This window comes from Amblyomma americanum, chromosome 5, assembly GCF_052857255.1.
Source record: "Amblyomma americanum isolate KBUSLIRL-KWMA chromosome 5, ASM5285725v1, whole genome shotgun sequence".
Taxonomy (NCBI): domain Eukaryota; kingdom Metazoa; phylum Arthropoda; class Arachnida; order Ixodida; family Ixodidae; genus Amblyomma; species Amblyomma americanum.
The window spans coordinates 73,946,162-73,959,523 of NC_135501.1; the positions used below are offsets into that span (position 1 = coordinate 73,946,162).

General features: G+C 44.6%; 1 protein-coding gene across 2 annotated transcripts in view; it reads left to right on the forward strand.

The window, feature by feature from the left end:
• Positions 1 to 5,747: 5,747 nt before the first annotated feature.
• LOC144134811 (cystatin-2-like) overlaps positions 5,748 to 13,362 on the forward strand; it is a 97,958-nt gene continuing 90,343 nt past the window's right edge. For both annotated transcript variants that reach the window (XM_077667645.1, XM_077667643.1), the window contains exon 1: positions 5,748 to 5,819. The gene's annotated coding sequence lies outside the window, so the exon portion shown is untranslated. The remainder of the gene's footprint in view (positions 5,820 to 13,362) is intronic.

A 13,362-nucleotide genomic window follows, 5' to 3' on the forward strand; every position in this document is an offset into this window, starting at 1 on the left:
TCTTCGTTTTCAGCCGAGGTCCTATTTTTTTCCTCCCCTGTAGGTTGGTTTATTGGAACGCACATCTGGCGCGAACAAAAGAGCGATCTTGCATTCAGCCGTATTCAAATGCACTTTTTGTCAAAATTTGCTTTATAGCTGGACTACACGGTGTTATTTTGTATGTTAGTAAATCAGGACCGTACGTGATCACAAAATGCACTGTGCGTGCAGAAAGACATGAAGCAATATATTTTCTGGGCTGCGTTTCCACGGGAAAAGTGAGCGCTGCCTACATTAGCTGGACCCTTATAATAGGAGTGAAATGTAAAAATTATTCTTTGAATATTCCTCTTGGTCTAATTATACGTAATCCCTCCAAAATATAGAGGTCCGGTGATTCTTTGCAGAACGACATTTGTTGAACAGTACCAAAATGTGGTTATATAGCAACTGCCCTCAAAAAATGGAAATTAAAACTGTCGTGCATTTTGTTAAACTGCTTACAAATTTTGTTTCTTTAGAAACCACAATTAAGTGTTCATTATCAGACCTTGTTCAGCCTATATATAGCCCTTAGTAGAAGTTTAATATAGTGTACATACCGGTACAACGTGTTTCAAGGACGCAGTGCATAATCAGGACTTGTGTAGCTTGGAGCATGAAGCAAAATTTAAAGTAGACTGAGTTACACGGTGCTCCAATATTAGCGTGAAAATATTATGCATACCTAACTAGCGAATTACTACAGTGTGCCCCAGATTGCTCTTTTTCTAGACTTTTCCTTGGAAGATAGCGAATAAATAGCCAAGGTCATACCAAACGGTTTTTAAAGGATGTTACAATGATAATTTTTTAGCATTTTACTGCCTTCCTGTTAAGCATTGTTACATATATTGATTTTTTTTTCGCTAGGCACAATATGCTGTGAAGACTTCCTGCCGAGACATCTTCAAATTACTGGCCACCAACTTTGCAACAGACAAGACGTGCTCCATGGTCTTCCGCGGCATTCAAATAAATTATTTGAAGCTGGAAATAAAATATGCCGTACGAAAAGGTGCTACCTGCACTGATTTCCTGAAGCACTTTTAACGCCGGGAATCTTTATTCTGCAGACGTATGGTCAAAACAGGAGAGTCGCTGCGCCAAATACCAATTTCAGTTACCTCTGTCCCCACATTTACTGATCTGTCGTACGTTTCTGGACAGTTCCGGACAAGTAACAGGATACTCAGATGTGCTTATAGAAAAAATGCACAGCATCCTCTGACAACAGGAGGAAAAAAGAAGTTTATTTGTTGGAGTCACGAGAGACCCTATATTTGAGATCTTCGTCCCGTTGCATTTAGAGTTGTTCTAGTTGGTATACTTAATTCATGCGTCTCAGCAAACTTAGTGTCTCTGTTAACTTCGCGCTTGTTAGTCACGCACATCGATTGGATGCAAAAATTTCATCTTTCTGATTGTGACACAACAACCTATTCATTCTGAGCATTGTCTCATTATATGTCTGTAGATATGTAGCTCATTGACCATTTTCAAATTTTAGCGTTGGCTGAGCAAACTATGCATTTTTCGGTGCTCAAAAGGGCACGTATACCGCTGATTGTGCAGGTGAAATATGGATGTGCATTAAGTAATCAAGATCTGTAGCAACGCTGGGAAGGAAGTAGTTCCCCACCAATGCTTATTACACAGTCGGTACTAGCAGAAGCCGGCAGTGGACGTGCTTTCGCAGGCATATTTGTAACTCTACGGTAGTAACAATTTCGCTCGCACTATCTGCCTTAGAGCCCACTCGTAACGCGCTCTTTGAACGGGTACGCTGTTACCTGTGTTGTTTGTACGTGGTTTTTGTCAGTAAATGAATGTGGCGGATGTTGCACGTTCCTTGAATCTTCATGTCTCTTGTATGCCTTTTAGGCTTACGATACAGGCCCACATTGAGCTTCAATTAGTGTTTTTACCTCGTATATGAGTGCAATTTTTTAATTAGTATTCCACTTGCATTCTGCACGCTTCCAATACCACATTACAATTCGTTGATATAGCCTCAACGAGAAATTTTATTATATTCATGTGGCCTTTACAACCTTTTCGGATAATAATGCTTAGATCCTTAACCTTTCAACGTCTACTGTGAATTGGTATTATCAAGTGAGGGCGTGATCGTCTCTAGATTTCTGCTCATAGTAGTATTCTGCTAACAGGAATTTTCTTGCAGGGTTGCTCCTTTTCGATGGCAGGATCCAAATATGCGGAGCTGAAGTCACAATTTTCGCCAATTAAGGGTTTTTAATTTGCTGTGGTTACTCATTCGTTATTTAATATGGAAGCTTCACACCAATTTTGGTTGTTATTTTCGAAAATTAAGATAAAATTATTTCTTCTAACAAGGTGGTAGTGCGCGTTCTTCGTCAAAGGCGCCTATGACCGATGTTTTTCAAGACGCTGCCTTATAGAGGGCAAGATATTATAGGCGGAATGAATTTCAATAATGGAATATTTCTTTTCTGCCTATTTTACTAATGGAAGTCCCTCTACCGAGAGTACACCATACCACTAAATAAAAACTATAACTTACTGGTGCTGTAGCTCTGGTTAACCCTCACCAAAAGCGAAAAGCTGCATTTTCCTGGCTACGTTTGTGTTCGAGCGACTGGCGGTCTTAACGGCAGCTGTCGCATCGAACACACCTAGCATTATCCTAAACGCAATAAAGTGCACCGGTGTTTTACGCAGAACTCACTTTGATGCCCTGCGCAAGGTAATAGGCAGCATACCTGGGATGCCTCCTTTCCTCCTCTCCGCAACGCGGTGACGGAGCGCACATCTGCTGCTCTCCACGGCAGGTGTCTAATCGATCGCAACGCGGTGACGGAGCGCACATCTGCCGCTCTCCACGGCAGGTGTCTAATCGATCGCACCTAGCGTTCCGCTGAACGCATTAAATTGCACCACGTTTTACGCATAACCCACTTTTATGACCTGCGCATGCGATGCCGGCAGGCGCTTTCCCGCTTGAACAAAGGTCAAGGTCATAGGTCGAAGTCGAGACAGTTGGTGTAACAGCCGCTCGTGTTGCTGCTGTAGCTGACGTCATGTGTCGAACCTGACTACCACCAGTTATGCTCATAGTTTCATAGTGTGACCTCTCGCTACATTCAAGGACACACTTCCGGCCCCGCTGGCAGCTCTGAAAGCCTGCATAGTGAAGCTTTTCGCTTCAAAAGCAAAGCATATTTTGGTCCTGACATGAGCGAATTGGCTGGAAAATCGACACAGAAGCTCGGATCAGCGTAAACACAGCACGTTACCCTCCAACGCTGCTTTTGCGCCACTCAGTTTCGCTAAGCCAGACCTGGTATCGGTTGTATTCGACACTGGTTACTTGTTTATCTTTTCAACCAATCAAGCAGACAAGGAAGTCATTTCAAGAGCGCAGACAAGGATGCTCGACACTACTAAATCATAAGGAAAGAGAAAAAACTGGAATCAGTTCCAACAGATCACAGCGGCTTTAGAAAAGGACGGCCTAACCTATTCAGCATTTTTGGCCATTAAATAAAAAGTATATACTGAAACTTTGGAACACACTTTCTTCAGTTCGCACGTTTTGGGAAAACAAAACCGTTAGAAGAACTTTCATTTCCAAACTGGAACGTGAAAAGCTCTGTTCAGCGCGGTGTCTATAGTAAAATTTTGTCAGGAGCAAGATGTACGTTTTAGATCGCTAAATTTTTTGTAAAAGAAAAGATTATCAGCTGTCTTAAATTTTGTGACAACACAGAAAATAAATTTGGTTTGTAAATTGATGACATTTTAGAGCAATGACACTAAATCATGCCACTGACCTTATCCTGCACAAAAAACCGTCCAGAAGGTAGCCAAGCAGAAAGAGTCAGTGTATCGTCATTATTATTTAAATGATGGTTTTCCTAAAGTGTCCAACCTAACTGTCCTATATCATAGTTATGTTTCTTTCTCTCTTTGTACTATGCTAATAAAATCAACAATATAGTCTAATGACATGAATCTAAACCATTCCTTAAATTTTTACCGAAATTGGCACACGAGTTCAAAAGTGGACTCCTCCGCCTAGAATCTTTCATTAAAATGGAACCTTTGAAAACATAAAAACACATGAATTCAGGGAAGAAAATTTGGAAAAGTACCGAGAAGGAATACATCACAATAAACTGCCGTATTTTTGCACTGGTGTATAAATGTCGTAGTTACTTATGAACACAGTGTAAACTTGATTTATTGCGGTCTTGTTTGGCAATTGGAAATGTCAACTATCAGCCATACTATCGTCATAAAATTGACCCATTTGAATCAGGTTTATTTTATTTATGTGCGCGTTTCCCTTGAAAAGGCACCTTTTAGTGCAAATTTTTGGCTCGTATTATGCAGCAATGTCTTCAACAATAAACGAGTGAGTTCGAATGCAGTGACTCCCAAAACTACAGTTCAATATTCGGAATATTTTGGCTCTGGAAGAGGGCGTCGTAAGTATTCCCGTGACTGTGAATACATTAGCATAAAAATTTCACGTCATGGCAGAGTTCTATCAAGCAATACTAACTGATGTACTAACTGACGTACTAAGCAGCTGATGTACTAACTATATACTGAGCAGCCACTATATATTTTCCACACTGTGTTAGCGTATAACTGAAGAGCTGCACAGGCTACCCGACAAACCTACAGTGCACTGTAGCCGCTACGGCTTTCAGGCGCCTTTGATGCCTCGCCTGACTATTGCACTGTCACGGCCACGAAGCCTGACAACAAAAAGTTTTATTGCAATCAAGGAGAAGATAGACAGGGCTTTCACCACCATGGCGGGGTCACTGAGAGCGTCTGCGGAGAAGCAAACATACTAGCGGGAAAAATGATTAAATAAGCAACGTGGCTTTTCCATGCCCTCATTGCTCAAACTATTTTATACAAGCCTTTCTTGCGCTCAGTAGAAAAATGCTGGCACTTCGACGCTTCATATTTTTTTTAAAAAAATACGTGGTCCTCAACGCCAGCTCTTTCTACTTATTCATATGAGAACAGTTGCATTAGCTTTATAGTTTGACTGCCAGTCGTTAGGAAACTGCCGTTTGGGGATGACTTGCAAATTTTAATGAGGATTGCACTTGGAATGAAAAATTTGAATTAATATGTTCAGATACATTTTGCTGTAATGAATTTTCAGCAAACAAAACATGGAGGTGCAAAAAATAAAGTTTTATTTCATTGATGTGCCCTATAACATTCACAAAGAAAAAGCAAAACTCCCTGCATCTCCCGGGCTTCACAACAGAACAATGCATTCATCTCTGCTTGCTCATATAGCGGGCATATGGTCGTTGAGATCCAGGATGTCACGCGTGACAGTTCATGTAGCTCAAACGAGAATTTTTTTCCCCTCCTCAGGCGTCCTTCCCGCATATGTCAAGCAGTTGTGGAGCTAACCACGAATCGTATAAGAACCACGCCGAGTCCAAAGCTCCTTTCTCCGGCCGTCTTTTTCAGGCCACCTGCATTCTGATACACGTAAACATCTCACATTCAGAGTCTGACCGACGCAAAGTAAAGCATTCACTGAATCATGGGCCGTCAGGAGGATTTAGGGTCACAAAAGTCTACAGGGTGCGAAAAGAGCAGTCTGAGCTTGAATTCCACGCAACGAAAAGACGCCTTAGCGTTCTCTCATAACAGACCTTAAGAAAACTATTTGCCACTTTTTCTCTCCAGGAGGGATTAAAACCAGGAAATTTGTGATTTGGAACCAGAGCGGCCACTACCAACCAACCGACGGTGCCCTTGCTTGAGTCTGCTGGGTAAGCACCGTCTAAACCGTGGAGGTCTTAATGCACAACCGTAACATTGGTGCGATTTTTCTGGCATTTTAATTGTCTAAAACAAAGGGATAACCTTAGTTAACTCATATTACCCCCGCAAGCAATCAACAGAGACGCTGCACTTCATCCTCATTATAGTTCGGAATAAATTTTGTTATACAATTTGTGGAAAAGCTCTAAGAAAGCCGGTGTCTTTTATAACCTGCAAAGCGCAATGTTTTACAGTTAACTTTTTGAGTTAAGTATCGTTCATGCAGCCGGCGCCAAATGTGCGTTTTTGAAAGTATACTGGCCACCTCTTCGTAGGCAGCTATTGCCAGCAACAAGGTATGTAGTTGCGCTTCAGCAGCCAAGGTATTTCACCGAGGGTTTAAAATGTGAGCAGCACTTGAGACATAAGCCTCTAGAGTAAGCCGTCGATGTAAGCCGATGATTGCAAACATAACTGTGCTAAGAAAGGAGCTGAACTGGAGCTTCGACGGATAAGCTGACATCAGTTCACTTATAGCTAAAACGGCGTGGAACTCAGCAGATACGTCTACTGTCGCAGTCCACCATTTTCATTGAAGGCGTATCTTCATGACAAGTGTGGAAACCTTGTTCATCGCAGTGCTAATTATATGCCATACTTGCAAAGCCTTGTTAATCATCAAGTCACGTTTCGGAATAGGTGCGGAACACATGCGGGACAATAACTAGCCGCAAGAAACTCTGTTTTCGTCTTCCGAGGAGCTTTTAATGCGCTTAATTGGAGCACCTTCTTATTGACGCGAGACCTGGCTTTCTAAGTATTGGACAACGATTTATGAAACTTTTATTCAGAGCAAGGCTCCACAGATTTCGAGCGGTACGGCAGCTTGTCCGAGCGCACTAGGCATGCTAATAGTTGTTATCAGCATCCGATTTTTTTTTGTGATATGAATGAGTATATTTCTGTATGTTTGAAAATCATGATGACGCAAACTTAAAAGCATAACAAGGATTACGTGACGTTGCAATAAGGGACGATTCGAAACATCAGTAAAGCATTGTTACAGCCACCGCGGCGGCTTAGTTGTGGCGCTCGTCTGCTGACCCGAAAGACGAGGTTCGATCACGGCCTCTGCGGCCGCATTTCGATGGGGGTGAAATGCTGAAGACGCATATAATGTACGATGTCAGTGCAGTTGAAGAACCCCAGATGATCAATCCTAACCGGAGCCCTGCCCTCAGTCTCAGTCGATTTGCTTTTTTTAAAGCCGTAAAAAACCTAACGAAACCAGGAACCCATTCGTATGTTTTTAAGCCTTCGTCAGTATTAGTACCTATAGACCTCCTGCATGTTTGCAAACAAACGAGGTGGCGCTGCAGTGGCTAACGGGCTCGCGGTAGGCAAAAGGCCAGGGAGTGGCGTCGCGGAGAGGTTTTGAGCGCGGGTTTTCAAGGCTTGTAGGCGCGTTTCCAGTTTCTGCGAATCACAGCAGTGGTTGATGCTTCCAACTGAGTAATTTCTCTAAGTACACGAGCTCACGTCTGCCACTTGCAGCGTATTCAGAGAAATAGTTCGCCATTGTGTATTGTATATATGGTTATCAGAAAACAGAAAGCGTTTCGGCCGTTGATTTATACGCTAGGCATTGAATAAAATAGCAAGATTTGGACAGTCTGCTCTAGCCAGAATAATTCTACTTCGGGACAGTAGTGAGGGGAAGTGCTGGCGTTGTTTCGGTATAACAGACGTGCGCTCACAACGCTGACATACGTACGTGTCGCGCTCTGTGAAAAGTATGGACAGCGTCGTGTCCCCGATCTCGCTCTTTTTAGGCGCATGATCACGCACCAGCCAGGCCGAAGTCTCCCCTTGTTAAACTGGTCGATTTGGTGAAAATGTTTTATTTCTGGAATTACTTTCTTTCCTAGCCTTGGAGTCTTGTTTCGTGACGAAAAATTACAGCAAAATATTCAGTGCAAACTTATAAATTGCGCCTTTTAAATATATGGTCGTCGAAAATTGTGAGGTAATTTTTTTTATCTTAGCACCGCATTTTTTTTAATAAAGCGAAAACTAGGAGATCATAAGCGAGGGATTAAACTTTAAGGTTCGTTTCCTGAACTCTCAAATTTTCGGCGACTGGCATCACTCACACCTACGTAATTCCGTAACGCATGAAAATGAAATGATTCTACTTGTCGCAAACTATTTCTGAGACACTCAGGAGAGTAATAAATCTGTCGATTTTTGTTCTTACATGAGCAGTACCATGTTAGCTATTTTTGTAAGAAACGTTTTCATGTAACTATGCATGCATAAGTACTGATCATCTAAAGGAAGAACTATTCGCGTCATCATACAGAACAGGGCTTTGTGTACATGCTGGCATAAAAAAATTTGCTCACTTTCTATTCAATTATTTAAGACGTTGGGGTGACTTGACGAGGGTGTTAATTATAATTATTCAGAACGGCACCAGGTGTAGCTAAAAATAAAAGGCATTACTGAAACTGTTCAGGTGTCCAACGATATATGAGACAGATACTGCGCCATTTCCTTTCCCCCAAAACTAATTATTAAACTAGCGTAGCAATTTCATGTCTGCACCAAATTTAGTTACATATCGGATGCATAAATAAGGAAAACTTTTCATTGCTGCGTCCCCTCTCAATGCCACCACGTGTCTGTTAGTAGCACGCCTGCGGCTGCTTCTTTCTAAACAAGCTTCGCGATAATGTACTACCTCATGAAACTTGACTCATGCATGATAAAATGAAAAAGCAGGTGGCGTTTAGCACACTTAAGGTACGCTATTCTAAGCACGCCAACGCGACCGCGCAAGATTGACACAACTTACCAGACTTCTTTCTACCCGAATCAAACAATTCCATCGGTCATATGAAGAAACAGTTTCAAGTAGATATTAAATGCATAAAATGCGCCATTAAAACATTTTGTGCTATGAACAAAAGAACGCATTCTTTGAGGGCAAGTGAACCTGCCGGCGCCCCGTGCACACCGGCTCAAGGTGATAAATACTTGTGCAACTACATATGTGCTTTTGTTTCCTTGCGCAATTATCATCCTACTATCATGATGTTCAGGTTAATGAACGCAGTAACTTGCATGCTAATAAGTGCATTGAGTGGAAGTGCCGATCGACTCCCAGACTCCGGACTTTTTAGTACTGTGGCCTATTGCACGTTAGCCAGTTTCCTAATGTGGTATTTACGTGCGAGAAACCTATCGAGGCTAATTTAAATTTCTTTCTATGCTACTACGCGGATCCATCAGTGACGCAGCTGGTCAATACATGCTGTTTCTGCAGTGCACAGGCATGATGAAGTCGCCGGTAGCTGTGGCCGCTGCGGTAGGCACGGGCAGGCGGAACCTGCTTTGCCTACCATGCGAAAGTCGCTGCTGACACCAGTGCCACCACATCTTCGTGGCGTCGCGGGGTGAAGGAGGTCTATAAAAGGGTTTCACCTAAGATGTTCAGCAATTTTCAAAAGTAGGCTGTTTGAGTTAGAAGAGAGCTTTTTTTCGACATAGCATTGTCAGCGGCGTAGCGCGTCAGACTGCAGCCCAGACGTGCACTGGAAGGCGCGTATATTAATTTGACTACTGAAGATTTAGTTATTATTCCTAGTCTTCTTACTTATTCATAAACGTATAGCCGACCGCCAGTTATATGGTTGTCAGTTAATAGAGTTTTAAAACGCAGTTGCCCTCGGTGCTGTTGCCTGAAAAATTCGAATTTCGAATCTAACGTAATTTCACTTTGCGAGCAAATATACAACGCAGAAATTAAGCAGTAGTAAGTATTTAATCATAAAAATATAATAAAAAGAAAGTAAAAAATTTTTGCTTACTCCGGCATCTGCCATCACTGTGTCAGCAGCACCTGAGCAGGGGCAGCAGAAATAAAGGATAGAAGGCAGTATGAAGAAGAGATATGAAAGAAGTGAGGGGACAGCAAGAAAGGACATAGGGAGGGGTCATATTTACACTATATACCGGGTCAGAATAAACTTGTCCTGGTCGTGCGCGTGTACAGTCAATGAGGAAAATAAAATAAAAATTAAAACACGCGCACAACACTTGCACACAACAGCTGGGGTGGAGCGCCCAGCTGTTAAGCGTCCGAGGTAGTGCAAGGGGAGCGCCCGTCCACGGCGCATCACTACACACTAAACCCAAATCAACCCAGATGGGTGTTTTTGGCTTGTCCTCTAGCGTCCTCCCAAATCGGGGTTCGATATACACCGTTAGATTTGGGGTAGATTTCAACACCAAAAATACGGAGGTGTTGCGGTTGGCAAAGGGAGCAGACTGGGTGTAGATTTTTACACCAAAAAATACGAAGCACTTGCGGTTGACAATGGGAGTATATTTGGTGTAGATTTTTACGCCAAAAAATACGATGCACTTTCGGTTATTAATGGGAGGTTTCAACCGCGGCGATACGCTGAGCGGTGGCTGCGGTGTCGTGTTTATGCAGGCGCCAAGATTTCGCAACACCGGCATCTAGGAGGAGGAGTTGATGACAGCCCTTCCTTTTTCTATATTGAAGTTTTGCTCTTTTTTACATGGCTACTAGAACTGCTAACTATATAGGCGGAACGGTGCTAGTTCGTTAATCACAATAATCAGGTTCGAATGCGCTTTGTAATCATGAACAAAGCCCAATCGAACTTCAGTGTTGAGATATAACAACCAGCCCCGTTCCGTCCATGCCATTACGAAGTAGTACTGTAAGGAACAGGGCAAGAACGCTGGATACAAAGTGCATCGGACCGCTGTCTTCACCTCTTCCTGGATGCCTGCGTTGCACGATCGTGGCGCCATGCATACACACGACGTCGCAGTCACGTGGCAGCGTACTGCTGTACATCGCGGAAACAAAACGAAACCAGCGGCGGCGGCAAGGAAACGTCTTTAATCTGACTCCGCTGTGTATACGGAACTTCTGTGAAAAATACACATACCATGGCTCCGGCGCTAGCCGAAAGTACCTTGACGGGGTGGTTCGCAATGGGGGCAAGAAAAGCAGAGTTGGGGAGTGTCACATATATTAAGGAGCCTAAATTAAATTTTAAAGGAAAAGGGTGTGAAGAAGACGACGCAAATTAACCGAAGAATAAAGAAGAGGAAGAAGAAGCATTCGTTGAGGTGGAGAGAGATGATTGGTGGAGAAGCATTCGGGTGAAGTGGACAGAGATGATTGGCGGAGAAGAGAAGACGACGACAAGGCTTACGTGGACTAACACCGAGGCTATAAAAGGGCGAGTGAGAGCGAGGCACTGGGGGGAACAGCAGAGAAGCGGAGGCTCCGGCGGGTCAGGGACACTTTGGCTGGAAGGCTGGAAGAGAGCGACGCCAGCTACTGCTCCGGTGAGCTCGCGTTCTACGACTCCGCATCGTGGACCTCCTGCCGTGCCTGAGCCCGTTCCGGGGAGTCAACGGAGGACGCTACCACCTGCTACGGCCAGGGGTGTCTCCAGCGCTGTTGCCAACCATCCGGGTGGTGCCCCCAACGCCAAAAAGACCAGCATCACCTCCAAGGGCGCTTGGACCTGGAGCTTGTACGACGCAGCCAGCGACGCCAGCCCGTGCACGTCGAACACCGCCAGCGACGCCAGCCCAAGCACGGCTAACGCCGCCTCGATTCCGCCTACGGGATCCATACAACGCCGCAGCTGCACCGAACCAACCGTAAGCATGAACGCCGACCACGAATAGTAGAACGCTAGTAGTAGACGCTGGTAGTAGTGTGAATTCATAGTCTTTGTGTGTTGTGTTAGTTTTGTTAGCTTTGTGTTCTAGTGTGTGTGTCACGTAGGGTGTATTAAATGAGCGTTTGTGTGGGTACACCCGTCGCCTAGTCCATTCTTTCAGTCCGAGTGTTCTCCGGAGAGATTCGTGACAAAGATAACTGGCGAACGTGTGCCAGGATAAATTTCCTATTTCTTTTTTGCTTTGTCTCGGATTTTTCCGATCTCTCGGTGGCAGAAAGTATGGATTTGGCAAAAACGTTAGATTGGCGCTCAAGCTTGGGTTAAGCAAGGAAGAGGCGATGCGTCTCTCCGACCAGCAGAAAGAGGAGGCAGATAGGCAGGGAGAGGAAAGGGCGCAAGCACGCGCATACGCTCGCGAAGCAGAGGAGCGCGAGGGTAAAACAGCTCGCGAGGCAGAAGAGCGAGAGGCTAGGAGGATATAACGCGAGAAGGAGTTTCTTTTGTGGAAACAGGCACATGTTGCGGGAGTATGTGAGGAGATCATGGACAGTGATCAACGTTCCTTAGCGGGCAGAGAATCTCCTAGATCGGACAGAATTTGTCCAAGGAAGCTGATGGCTCCCTTCGACGACAAAAGTGATGATCTGGATGCATATCCGCAACGATTCGAGCAGATAGCTTTGGGGCAAGGCTGGGAGCGCAGTGAATGGGCCACGGCATTAAGCATGTGTTTAGTCGGAGAGGCGCTGAATGTGTTTGGAAGGATCCCTGCTGCTGTATCTATGGATTACGAGAAATTCGAAAAAGCACTCCTCCAAAGATTCAGGCTTACGGCAGAGGGTTTTCGTGAGAGATTTCGCACCGCGAAACCTGAGGATTCGGAAACCGCTAAGCAGTTTTCCTGCAGGCTGACCAACTATTTTGATAGGTGGCTTGATATGTCAAACACAGAAAAGAGTTTTGATGGTGTGCGTGACAAGCTGTTCACAGAGCACTTTTTAGCGTGTTGCAGCTCAAAGCTGGCGCTATTCCTGAAGGAAAGAAAGTTGTGTTCATTAGAAGAGTTCGCCGACACTGCAGACAAATTCCTCGAGGCTCAAGGGCTAAGAAATTTGCGCAAAGGCAAAGAAGGAAACCCAAAAGGTCCTAGAGACAGATGCGGCAAAACCAAGAGCTTATGGCGGTGCGTCTATGGCGCCAGTAAGGTGTTTTCTCTGCGGCAAGGCGCGACACTGTGCAGCTGACTGTCGGACTAGTAGCGCTGCCCAGAAAACATAGGTTGTGTGTCAAGGTTGTAAGAGGAGGGGTCATACTCTGGATGAGTGCCGATACAGAACGCAGGACGGAGCTGCATGCGTTGTCGACTCAAAGGTAGAACTTGTCACGCCACCCGAAGTTCCACAGCTGAAAGAAGAGCAAACGCCGCTGGAAAATGAGGCAGTGAGTGGAACACCCAAGTCGAAAGCAGCAATGCCAGTGGTGGTTGGGCAAATAGGGGACCGTCCTATTTTGGTGCTTAGAGACAGCGGAGCTAACACAGTCTTGGTTCGTGGAAGCCTGGTGAAGGACGAGGATCTTACAGAGGAAGCGTCGGCCGTCACTCTTGTAGATAGCACAGTGAGGTACCTTCCTGAAACAAGGATTCTAGAGTCCACGCCATATTATACTGGACAGGTTGTGGCAAAATGCGTAGACCAACCCATTTACGATCTCATCTTGGGAACATTACGGGTGCAAGAAGTGTCGGAGACCCCGATCCCGAGTGGAGGATGCTCGACGGTGAAGAACATCCAAAGGAGGAAAGGCCTGCAAA